Source organism: Apodemus sylvaticus, chromosome 8 (genome assembly GCF_947179515.1).
Source record: "Apodemus sylvaticus chromosome 8, mApoSyl1.1, whole genome shotgun sequence".
NCBI classification, from domain to species: Eukaryota; Metazoa; Chordata; class Mammalia; order Rodentia; family Muridae; genus Apodemus; species Apodemus sylvaticus.
The window spans coordinates 80,501,290-80,514,096 of record NC_067479.1 but is presented as its reverse complement, the minus strand read 5'-3'; the positions used below and the strand labels follow the sequence as shown (position 1 = coordinate 80,514,096).

General features: G+C 47.1%; 1 protein-coding gene across 7 annotated transcripts in view; it reads left to right on the top strand.

Annotated features, from left to right (window-relative positions):
• The first annotated feature begins 1,324 nt into the window (after positions 1 to 1,324).
• Positions 1,325 to 12,807, top strand: part of Fbxo34 (F-box protein 34) — a 64,694-nt gene continuing 53,211 nt past the window's right edge. For all 7 annotated transcript variants that reach the window (XM_052191679.1, XM_052191675.1, XM_052191680.1 and 4 more), the window contains exon 1: positions 1,325 to 1,480. The gene's annotated coding sequence lies outside the window, so the exon portion shown is untranslated. The remainder of the gene's footprint in view (positions 1,481 to 12,807) is intronic.

Sequence of the window (12,807 nt, the reverse complement as noted above, 5' to 3'; positions counted from 1 at the left end):
CTTTCTTAAAGGGCTAGAGAAGCCCAGCTGCCCCCGGTTTTGATGCTGGGATTTGAACCCAGGGCCTTTCACTTGCTAACTTGTGCTCAGCCCCTGAGCAACACCTCCAAAAGGCTCATAGCAGCCAGTGACTTCAGATCCAGGAATCTGACACCTTCTTCTGATTTCTTTGGGACTCACACACATGACAGACAGACACACACACACACATACACACACCACACCCCTAGAGGCAGGAGCTGATGAGGAGCTAGCCCCTCAGACTTCCTCAGCCTGCTTTCTCATATAACACAGGACCAACAGTCCAGGGATAGCACCATCCACAATGGGCTAGCCCCCCCACCCCCCATTAATCACTAATTAAGAAAATGCTCAAAGTCCCCCTCTCAGAAAACTTTAGCTTGTGTCAAGCTGACATAAAATTAGCCAGTTCATTGTCCAATGTGGTTAAAATTATTCAATGGAAACAATGATTTTAAAGATTATTAAAAGGCTGTTTATTGATTCAATGGCTTGAAATATTTAAAACCTGTTTTTTTTTCATTGACATGTTTACAAGGCTCTTGTAGATTAGCAGTTGAACTTTAAAGTTTATGTACTTTGTGTTAGGTACTTCTGCCATAATTTCATGGAAAATATATTCTTTTGTAAATTTTTTCTTTATAATGGGTATGGTGTTTTGGCTGCACATGTTTGCGTACTACGTGTATGCAGTGTTTGTGGAGGCCAGAAAAGTCTGATTCCTTGAGGCTGGCGGTACAGACAAGATGCAAATCACCTTGTAGGTGCTGGGAATTGAAGCGAGTTTCCCTGGAAGAGCAAGCAGTCAGTACTCTGCCCCCTCCCAACCCACCCCATCCCAAATTTGCTTTGCCATTGAGGATGACCATGAACTTGTGGTCCACCTGCAATCACCTCCTAAACTCTGGGATTACAGATATGAAGCAACATGCCCAGTGTATAGGATACCAGGGATCAAACCCAGGGCCATGGGCTTGCTAAGTAGTTCATTTTACAAATTTGAAATACACTAGTGGTAGAACCAAGATTGGGGCCCAAGCACGTTGGATATCTAACAGTGTCAAACATATTAATGCTTCTGGACCACCCGGGAGCATTAATGAGTTTGTCACTCTCAGTGCTCTAGGGTTAGTTAGGGTCCTTGCCAATCTCTGCAGCTCCGTGCTCAGAGGCGCTTGCCCCAGCAGCTTCTATCTCTACCCACAGCGTTCGCGGACTCCGGCAGGGGGCGCTGGCGAACGCAGACTCCAAGGCCCCGCCCCCGGGCAACCGTCGATTGGGCCGGCGCGTGATGTCACGCCGGTTTAGCCAAACAAATGGGTTTCGGGGCGAGCGTTGGGCTCCGCCGCCCAGCGCTGAGCTCCTGGTCCGCCTCAGTCTCGGGGAGCGAGTCAGGCCTGCCGCTGCCTCATCGGGCTCCCGCAGCCCCGGGCCAGGCCCCGGCCCGGCAGAAGCACAGGTGGGCCGGGCAGGGAAGCCGGGCTGCAGGGCGCGGGGCGGGTGGACACCGTGGCGGCTCCCGCTGCTCCCCGCGGCGGGGCCGAGCGTTGGGGGCGGGGACCGCGGCTCGCCGCGCTCGGGGTGCCGCCGCCGCGTCCTCCGGAGAACCGTCCGCGCGGCCTGGCCCCGAGGTCGTGCGCCTGGCGGCTCCCTGGGCCCGGAGTCGGGCGACCCGAGCTAGGCCGCCGCGGGTGGGCTGTGTGCGGGGCGCGGGGCTGGGGTGATCCCCGTGCAGGTGAGCGCGCGCCTCCTCCACCCTCCCCGGGGGGGCCCTGGCGTGCGACCCTGCGGTGGTGAGGTCACAGTGCCGAGGCTCAGCGTGCCGGTGATGTCAGGGTTCTACCGAGACAGACCGTGATGTCACAGCAGGCCCCGAGTGGCGACCTTGGCGCGCGGAAGGGCTGGGGAGGACCCGCGGGGAGAAAAAGGAAGTTCGGTCCTAGGAGATTTGAACCGAAATCGTGGGATCTCGGCTTCGTACAGTTTGAATGTAATAATTGTCAGGTGCTTAAACTTCATTTCGGAGAGCATCGGTAGTACAGTTTAAGGACATTCGGTTTAGAAATAGAGGAATCATGGGGGATCTTGGGAGTGGGGTGTGGAAAGGGTATTGGGGTGTTCACTCTAAGTGCCTTAAGGAAGCTGAACTCAGTTTGATGGTTTGATGTAGCAGTTGCTGGGGAGGGTGCGTGCGGGGGCTGAACCAACTGGAGGGCTGATGATTCTGGTGATTTTATTTTTTTTTTTAATTTTTTTTTTTAAATGACCAGCGATCTGCTTGTTAGCTTTTTTTTTTTTTTTTTTTTTTTTTGTTAGTGAATGGCCAAGGCAGGCAGATCTTGAATGAACTTTGTCTTACAAAGAAGGGGAGCTTGAATCAATCCAACACTCTTCTTAAATAATAATCACCCGATGATGTCATTTATCCAGGTGTTTCTTGGGCCCCCCCCCCCCCCCGTTTCATCAGGGACATTTGGTTTTCTGTGACTATAGTTCAGCAATAAGCCTCTTTGCAACGCCTCCTCCCCCAAGGCTGGACTGTAACTTAACATAACACATCTGAAGACTACTTTTGAGGTCAGGTGACTTAAATTTTGTCAGTAGTACTTCCAATGTGAAATTAGAAATTTTAGCAGGTGATTTTTGTGAATGTTGCTTTTTTCTCGGGCTTTGAAAAGATAGTAGCCCTGCATAGAAGCTGGTGTGCTAACCTGCTGGGGACATTCCATCGAATAGTCCTTTCATCCTTCCTTCCTTCTAGCATCTGGTTCAAAAAGGTAGGGGACTTAAAACTGAAGAATAGTTACAATTCGGGTTTTTGACAGGAAGCTGCAGTAGGAGCTGCCCTTGCTTCCTCAGGGACAGTTACTTGAAATAGGGTTCCCCACCCCCAGCACTTTGTGCTTCTTGTTCTTCAAATATTTGCATTCTTAAAATATATATATATATTTTGCAGATATATCTTTGTTTAATAATTTTGTTTTCTCCACAGGGTCTCCCTGTACTTGCGTGGTGTAGTACTCAATGTGCACCCAGTAGTTAGCGCCCGTGTGTCTGGTGTGCTGGAACTACCTGTGTGTGCATCACACCTGGCTCCTGGACAGTTAATGACTCTGGATTTTGCCTCAGTGTGCAGATGAACTGCCAATTAACACAGGAAATGAAATGAAGCAGAAATTGTCTGTTAATACTGGTTTTGGGGTGTGGGTGTCCTGAGATTCAAGTTCAGGGTCTCCTGTGTGAATATTGGCACTGAGCCCCAGGCCCTTACTGGTGGGTTCCTAAGGCGACACTTTCTCATAAGCCTTATTTTTTGTGTTCACCAAACTTTGGTAATTCAGTAGTCATTGTGCAGAATTTTTTCCTTTAAAGACATTAGAAACTGGTAACAGTGTTAAGGCTCCTACAATAAAATTTGAACACCAGTGACCAATGTGAAACTGCTGATGTGGGTGTGTCGTGGGATTATGCCAATCAACCTATTAAAGATGAAAGGATGGTCTCACAGGCAGTATGTCCTAAAGTTGAACATCATACTAAAATGGACACCGACAGGAGTCAGTGCTGAACAGTAGCCTCCTTCGTGGTCTGTGTCCGTGGTTCTCCACCTTCCTGATGCAGTGACCCTTTAGTACAGTTCCTCATCCTAGCCATAAAAGTATCTCATTGCTGCTTCAGAACTGTAATATTGGTTCTGTTATGAACTGTTATGTAAATATCTGATCTGCTGTTCTGCAGACACACCAGAAGGTGGCACTGGGTCCCATTACCGATGGTTAAGATGGGTGTGAGCCACCATGAACTTAGGACCTCTGGAAGAGCAGTCAGTGCTCTTAACCACTGAGTCATCTCTGCAGTCCCAGGAAGTGAATCTAAGTGGGAACTGAAAACCCCGTAGTTGATGGCAGTAGCCGTGCTCAGCAGTGCCTGTCCACCTCCCTGCCTGCCTTGTTGAGGGGTTATTTTTTATTTTCATGTGGGAAAAGAGTTAATAGGTGGGGAATAAAAGTCTTAGTGTGCTGTGATGTTACTAAGAAGTGATGGTGCGCACGAAGAAGCCTGCTTCGGTGTATCATTGCATAACCAGGCAGAACTGGGAACGTTTGTGTAATCTGCTGCTTCTGCTTTTAGCGGGCTGCTCTCACCCACGCTGTGCAGTTTTGGGTCTAGGAAGCAGCTCTCACTTCTGGAATGGTTTTATGGAACTTTGAGATAAAGCTTATTTTAAGACCTTTGTTCCTTACAGCACGTGAGGGGGCTGAGGCTGGCATTAGTGTTGTGGCATCTTCCCGCTGGACCAGGCGAGCGTGGTGGTGGATGAGGGTGTGGCTCTGGACTCCTTAAGATACTCACACTGTGTTGGATAGCTTGCTAACATGCAGAATCAAAATCCTATAAACATTTTCTACTTTATTTTCTAAACTCACTTTATGTTCACCTACTTTAATTTCCACAGTATTGAGACCTTGGCCGATTTTCCTCTTGGTGTTTGTTGGTGGGACATACTTATCTTGAGAGACTTCATTTAGTGCTACTTTGTAGAAACTGCAGCTGTTTAAAACCAGATAGTTGGAGAAGTGCCTGGGATGTGACAAACCCCTCCCTTGTCAGGCCCCGTGTGTCAGGCAGAATTCAGCAGGTGCGGAATCTGTGTGCAATCCTCTGGAAGCAACAACAGAAAGAGGTGGATAGCTCCAGCACCCTACAGGTTGTTGGGCATGGGTGCCCGTCAGCCCTTGTCTAGTTTATCTTCCCAGTTCTGTTTATGTGTATGGGATTTTGGAGCAGATGAGCCTGCTGTGTTATCATGCAGGATGGTGTTAGTAATTCAAATGTACATGACCTCAGTGTTTAGTAAACTCCTTAACTGCTCCTTTTCAACTTCCTCTCCAGTTACTGCTTCACAGACTGTGGAGCAGTGGCTCTCAGCCTTCCTAAGGCCGTGACCCTTACGTACAGTTCTCCATATTGTGATGCTCCCAGCCATAAAATTATTTTTTGCTGCTACCTCATTACTGTAATTTTGCTGCTGTTATGAATCATCATGTAAATGTGTTTTCTGATGGTCTTAGGTGACCCCCGTGACAAGGTTGCTTGATTCCAAAGGGGCAGCAACCCACAGGTTGAGAGCCACTGCTCTAGTGCATGCTGTCTGAATACTTAGCTTCACAACCCATCATGTCCGTTTCCTACTGTAATCACAGTGTAAGTCTGTCAGTCCAAGCCTGTGCTAGTGTGCGTGCAGTACAACACAGTCAGCCAGCAGACACTTTTGAGCAGGGACTGGCGCGTGATGTGATGCCTACTGCATAGCCTTACCTTTTCTTCCTCCCTTCTTTCCCTCCCTCCCTCCCTCCTTCCTTTTTTCCTTCCTTCCTGTGCCTGTGTAAGCGTTCCCTCCTACATGGGAAGATGTGTGCAGACCAGATGATATCAAGATGTCACTTTGCCACAGAGTGTCATTAAAGCTGAGGGTTGCTGCTTTATCTAGACCTGCCTGGCTGGTGAGTCCAAGGGACCTCTCAGGAGCCGGGACATAGACGTGCCACTGTGCACAACCTTGCCTCGGTCCTGGAGATCTGCACTCGGTCCTCATACTGTGTAGCAAGAGCCTTACTCATCCTCCGAGAGCTGTGACGCTGTCCCTTCACCTTTGTTTAACATTGACGTGACTGTAGGGAACACGATGACTGTGGGATTAGTCAGACTGATAACTACTGTCGCTACACTTAGCTGGGCAGAGGTTTCATCCAGATGGTAGTTTAAAGAGGAATTAGAAACTCAGGTACTCATAGCCTCAGACAAGGACTTGCACCATTACATTCCTGAGCTGTGTTGTCCCAGAATGAATGGACGGATGAGGGCCTCAGGCCACAGCTTGTGTGTGGAGGCCATCAGACTCAAGTAGACGAAGGGGCAGCTACTATCTGCCTCTTCCTCTTTCATTCTTCCCTTCAAGTTTTGGCCTTTTGAGGCAGGATGTTATCATACAGTTCTGGCTGGTCTTAACCTCAGTCTCCGTGCCGCAGCCTTCCGAGGTCTGAGAGTCTAAGCAGGCTCCAGCAGCCTGCCTGGCCTCACTCTTTCTCACCGGTGTATGTTTTCTTGACGCGTGCTCTCTTAGTTTGTGGACTTAAGTGCTTGCGGAGGATGAGTGTTCTCTTTTTCCTAATGTTTTATGAGGAAATTGTTAATCATTACAGAAAAATATTTGAGCATTGACTAATGAATATCCACCAAGTAGATTTCTGTAATTCCATAATAGTCTGTGAAATAGCTGACTTTTACTACCTGTATTAGTCCTCCCTTTTATTGGCCAATCTTAATTTTTGTTGTAGTTCATAGTAATTATACTACATATATACATACACACACACACTTCAGAATACATTTATAGTAAAATGTACAAATCACATACACATATGTGTACATATTCATGTAACCCTGTCAAGATGTCAGAACATTCCTGTTATCAGGTCAGTTTAAGTGGCTTTTAATCTTTTGCTGTGTTACAGTCATTAAGACTTCTCTGCAGCCCCACATCCCTGCTGTTAGAGACCGAGTGGGCAGGAAGAGCAGAGGTGATGGGCACAGGGTGCTCCTTCCTGAGGGAGGCAGACACCTGTCTGACCTTGTCATCTCGTGACTCCCCACGATGTCAGAGGCACCCTGAGCTTCCTAGCCTCTAGAGCACAACACTAATTTCTGTTTGTAAAGAACCCAGGCAAGGCATTTCATTTGGCAGTTCTGAGGGAGGGCAGAGCCACACCTAGAAGCAGAAGCAGAAGTGGGGGGTGGCTTGGGAGTCGGGGAGAGGTAGAGAAGGAACAGGTTTGGGGGAGTGCTGCTGGGAAAGGAACTGCAGGGACACGTGGACTGAGGTGGGAGTGAGGGGTGGGTAGGAAAGGAGGGATGGCAGGCCACTTGTAAAGGGACACAACCGGACAGATGTACGCCGTGTCCTCATGCTTTCCTGAAAACACCTTCCGAGCAAGAATTGTGTGGCAGAAGCAAGCACTGACAGTGCACACGTCTCTCCACTGCTCGAGGTAACATGGGGGAAAAAAGCAGTTATACAGAACACTTCATCCTAAACGGGACAGAAGGGGACGAGTGGGACATGGCTCAGACTGGCCATGTTGTAAAGGAGAAGGGAGATTCTGTAGAGAGCATGCAGGGAGGAGCCAGGTGGACTTTGGGTGAAGAGATTAGAGTAGGTTGGACGCTGGTGCTGTTCAAGACAGTAATCCCTAGAGCACGTCCCATCTTTACAGCTGCCCTGCCCGGCACAGGCCCTGAGGACTTCAAGGTTCTGGTCCTCACATTGCAGTGTCTAAGTAACCCAAGTGTAACTAAGTCACAATGGCCACTTCTCTGAAGATCTTAAACTTTGGCTTGATATGTGTGGTTCAGGCTCCTTCAGAGCAGTCTCTGTCTCTGCCTCTCTCTGTGTGTGTGTGTGTGTGTGTGTGTGTGTGTGTGTGAGAGAGAGAGAGAGAGAGAGAGTGTGAGAGAGAGAGAGAGAGAGGGAGGGTGGGTGAGGGTGAGGGGAAGAGGGAGGAGATATTGAAACCATGAACACTAATACATTCTGTAAAGACATTCGGTATTTACCTGTATTTCAAAGTATGCTCTAGGGAACTTTGGAGTCCCGACTGGCCCCACCCCCATCCCCAAGAAGTGAGCCATGATGGAGTGTGCCCCTACCAGGCAGAGCTCAATGGAGTTTTAGGGATGGGGCTTACCCTTAAGACCTGTAGACCTTTAGCTCACAAGGCGAGGTTGAAGAGATTTGTAGCTTGGCCTGTATCCAGAAAAGCCATGGGAGTGGCTGCTGCTTGGCCAGCGGACAGCGGACAGCCATCAGAGAGACTGTGGAACTCTAGGGTTTAATGTGCTGGTGAGAGAGTCTGTGCTAAGTGACGGGTTTAAGGAGCGATTTACTTTTAATGTGTGTTCTGCTCCCCTTTGGGCTCGTGCCTGGTTCACCAGTGGATTTGGAAGGTGAGAGCTGTTGGGTTTTACAGCTGGTGTTGAGACGGCAGTCGCTGCATGACGGCGAGTCTCACCTTTGATTCTCAGTCATAGCCATTTAGAGGAAAGGCTGGATTTTAGATGTTTGAGGTTGTTGCTGCAGTTGGTTAAGATATGTGGGGCTTTTGCTAGAAAGGAGTGAAGGTATTTTTGTATGACCTTGGGAAGATGAGGTGTGAATATGTCCCCCTAGATTCCATGTTGCATCCTGACGTTGACTGAAGCCAGTTGTTAGGAGCTTCAGGATGTGGTGAGGTACGCCCTTGGAAAAGTCTTGCAGGAATCCTTGATCCTCCCACCACAGGAGAACATGGTAAGGAGCTGTGAAGAGGGAGCTCTCTGCTAGTATACTGATTATAATTTCCCAGCTGCAAATAACCTGTCCGCTCTAGCTGTCATCAGGCAAAGGACTTGACTTTAAAAAGACTGGAAGTTCTGCCATAGATTATTAATAGACAGGATTTTAGGGTCAGAATTTAATGAGAATTTAAAAAACTTATTTAGTTTTCAAGTATATGCGTGTTTTCCTGTTATATGCATGTGTCCAATGTGTGGCCACGTGCGTACCATGTGTGTGTGGTGCCTTCTGAGATCAGAAGAGGATGTTGGAAACCCTAGAACTGGAGTTACAGAAGGTTGTGAGCTGCCCTGTGGGTGCTGGGAACTGAAGAGCAGCCAGTCACCTGAACCCTGGCACGGTCTTTCTAGCCTCTCGTAATGACGCGATTGGAGGAAAGAGTGACGGGACAGGCAGACTTGTGGGGAATCTCGTCCTGTCTCATCACAGGTTTAGCTGACTTCATTATTTCTTCCTCCCCTCGTGTTTGTTGCCTGCCTCTGACCTCTCTCTACCTTTGCTGGCGGCTGTTTCTGTTCCAGATCCAGACTGAACTGTCTGACCCTCTGAGGGCTTCTCAGTTGTAATCTGTAGGAAGACATGCTTCTGTTTGTACCCCAGAGGCTTTAATTTGCTAGGTTCTCTGTGTGTAAGAGGAGAGCCTCTCTTGTGGGTCTATTTGACTCGGACTCACTGTTGAAGGACGTTTGGCATTCTCCACCGGGATGTAATGAGGAAGGATTTGTAACTGTCGGACTGACTCCCTACATTCAGTGGAGCTCCCAGGGACAAACCCCAGAATGACAGTGCAGAACTTGCCTGCTGAGTGCCTACTGCCAGCACAGACCTTCTGTCCGGGGTTTGAACCAGAAGCCGCTGTCACTGTGTTTAATGGCAGTCTTTAAGAGAATGCCATGTTATTTCTGTCTTTGTGAGAACTTTGCTTCCATGTGAAGCCGTGATGGAGTTTGTCTGCAGTGTGCTGTGTGAAGAACTGAACTCATCCTCTCAGATTATCTTTCTCTGTGAAGATAAAGCCTTTTCTAATTTTGTTGTTTCTCAACAAACTCATGGGTTGGAGTTTTCTGAGTGAACCTATGAAATCAATGGTAACATTAATTTTTAAAATGTTGTTAAAACCGAAAACGAAGTCATTTGCTGGCTAGCACCAGTGAGAGGTTTGACCGAGTCCTGGGTCTCTCACCTCCTTTTCTGCTCGCTTCCTTCCTTCATTACCGAGCTCAGCTTTTATGCCTTTTGCCCCGTTGTGGTCATAGTGTGTTACCTTCAGATCCCATGTCCTCATGCCATGTGGCTCTACACAAGGACATGCGGAGGGAAGGAATTGTGGAGGAGCTGTGGAAGGGCTCCTAAGCTATTCCATAGATACCTTTGGCAGTATGAAGTCTGAGACCCCCTTCTCTTGAGAAGAACCTGACTAGCACACTACCTACATACACATCCTTGTTGGAGAGGAGGGGCTTCCTAAGGCCCAGGGCCGTTGTAGATGCTAACAGCGCATGCGCCGTCGAGTTAGCCAGCAATTGTTCACTTTTAGGGAATTTGTCTTTCCTGTTTACTCTCTACTGCTATCCTGATCCTCTAATATGGAACAAGGATTGTGTGGATTGAAGAAAGAAAACTCCTTCATTTTATGAGCACATTAGAGGTGGGATAACTCTGTAGGGTAGGACTGTCCCATAAGAACACAGCGTGAGCCATGCGGCACTTTACAAGTGTAGAGAGGAATCTGTGTGTGTGTGTGTATGTGTGTGTGCTTGCTGGGAATTAAATCCAGAGTTTCACATCTGCTAGGAGAGTGTGTTTTAAAAGTTAAAACAACCATGCTTATATAATTGCTTATTTGAAGCCATAAAAATCACTCTAGGAATTACAGAGATAATTATTGATTAGCTGGAGTTTCTCAGGGTAAAATGTGTACGTGATAAGGATAGCTCAGAGGACCCGTTTACTTTTTTGCTGAAGAACCAGCAGAGGCAGCCAGTTTCCAAAGGAGGGCAGGAGATGTTACCTCAGGCTCAGTCCCTGGGCTCTCAGAACCTCCACAGCCCCCACGCACTTTAGTCGAAGGGTGTAAGTTTCTGTCGTCCAGGCTGTCAGCTGTTGTAGGTGAAGAACTCTTAGCAAGTAGTTCAGAGAGGGTCTGAGGCCTTCTAAGGAACCTTCCCTCCCTGCCCAGTTTCTTGAACATGTGATAATGATTAGCGTGATGAACTAGAAATATATTAACATTTTTAATTTGTGGACTTTTAAGACCCATTATTTCCTAGGAAATGTAAACTAGGCATTGATACCAAGTACATTAGTTGTTTGTTTGAGACAGTAGCTTTCCTATGTAGCCCAGGCTGACCTAAAACTTAAGCTCCTATGCTGTTCTAGTATGTTCTGTCTCTTTCCTCAGTTCAGTTTTACAGGTTCTCTGTTCTTAGGTGAGTGCAAGTCTTTAAGAATTCTCCCGTGATCTTCTGCTGTTCCCTCAGTGCCTTATGTAACACTCCCTTTACAAAATACATATTGGTGGTTATAAATAATCAACACTTATTGTTAACAGCCAGATAAATGGTTCATTTTACTGAAGGGCTTACATACTCGTTTTGTAAACTAGTTAGTTAAAACTTTGCTTCAAATTAAGATGTAATTTGACATTTTAGTGACATATTGTTACCTTAAAACTTTCAATAAAAGAACTTAGAACTTTCAAAATACCAGTCTGATGGTCTCTGAAAGATGAATTATTGTAAATTTCTTTATTTAAAGAGTCTGTATTATGGATGATCTCAATATATATTGTATAAGCTACTAGAAAATCACTTGTTTTTACTGTAGTTATGTGCCTTTGGGAATCTTTATCTTGTGTGTGTTGCTTGAAATGCGTTCATTTGTGTGTGGTGTGTGTGGGTGTGTGCTTGAATGCTTAGGAGAGGCTGGAGCCCTACCCTGGGTGTTTTCTTGATCATTTTTCACCATCTTTATTTTTAAGGATTTATTTTATGTGTGTATTTCGCTTTAAAGTATGTTTGTGTACTGTGTGTGTGCAGAGCCTGTGGAGGCCAGAGGAGGGCTTTGGATCCCTGTGGACCTGAGTTAAGTTGTGAGCCCCCGTGTAGGGACGGGGAACTGAACATGGGTTGTCTGGGCAGAAAGTTCTCTTAATGGCTGAGCTTCTCTCCAGCTCTGTCCCTCTGACGTTCTGAGACAAGGTCTCCTGGTGAACCTGACTTCCCCGGTTTACTGGGCCCTCCGAGCCTCCTGTCCCTGCCCTCTGAGCCTCCCTATCCCCATTGCTGGGATTACAGGCTTAGTCTGCAGTGCCTGCTTTTTATGGGGGTTCTGGGGATTTGAACTCAGTTCCTTAGCTTGATGAACACTTTACCATTTTCCCAGCCCTTGAATTTGAACATAGGGACTGAGAGTTACCGTACCCCTAAGCTGCCGTCAGAGACACAAGATGAAGACTACATGTTTCAGGACGATACTATCAGCCTGGCACAGTGCCTGGTGTGTACAGTCCCAACCCTTGAAAGCCCGAGACTACAGGAGTTTGGGTTTGCAGGCAGTTTGCGGGTTTGCATGGCAAGACACTGCTTCAGAAAAAGAAGAAAAAAGGATATGATTGTTTGGCAAGATACCTCAGTGGGAGCCTTTCGTCAAGCCTGACAACCTAAGTTTAATTCCCAAAACCCATGTGGTGAAAGGAGGAAGTCTGCTTCCACATGTTGTCCTCTGAGCACAGCCGTGAAATGAAAATGTAGGGAATACATGCATAAGTAAATATGTGCACTTTGTTTGGTAAAGATCTTTTCGTGAGTCTTGAGTGCTTTCTGGCATTCTCGGCTGGACTGTTCTCTCGGATCCTTCCACTTAACTGCTCCGGCTTTTACTTATTCATTTGTTTATTTGCTTCTTCATCCAAAACAAGGTCTTACTCTAACCCTGGCTGGCCCAGAAGTGCAATAATCTGTATAATTGCTCACTTATTTATTTATTTGGAGTATTTCAAAACAGAGTTTCTCTGTGTGGCCCTGGCTGACCTGGAACTCACTCTGTAGACCAAGCTGGCCTCAAACTCAGAAATCCTCCTGCCTCTGCCTCCCGAGTGCTGGGGTTACGGGCGTGCACCACCACGCCCGGCTTTGCTCACTCTTCTTTAAGACATTTCCCATTGCTCTTATGTGCCTGTTAGTATAGTTAGCTTGATTTTTCTGTTTGCTTGATGTATTTATTTCTAAACGTACTGCTCCCTGCACTCACCAAACGTGACTTAGACTTGAATGTCCTGTTATTCTATGTTGCTGAGGTTCTGGTTTATAAGATGATAATATATTGGAAAGTACAGCCTTGTCTTCAGAGTGTTTACTCTGAAAGGTTAGTGATTGTTGTCTGTGCCAATGTGT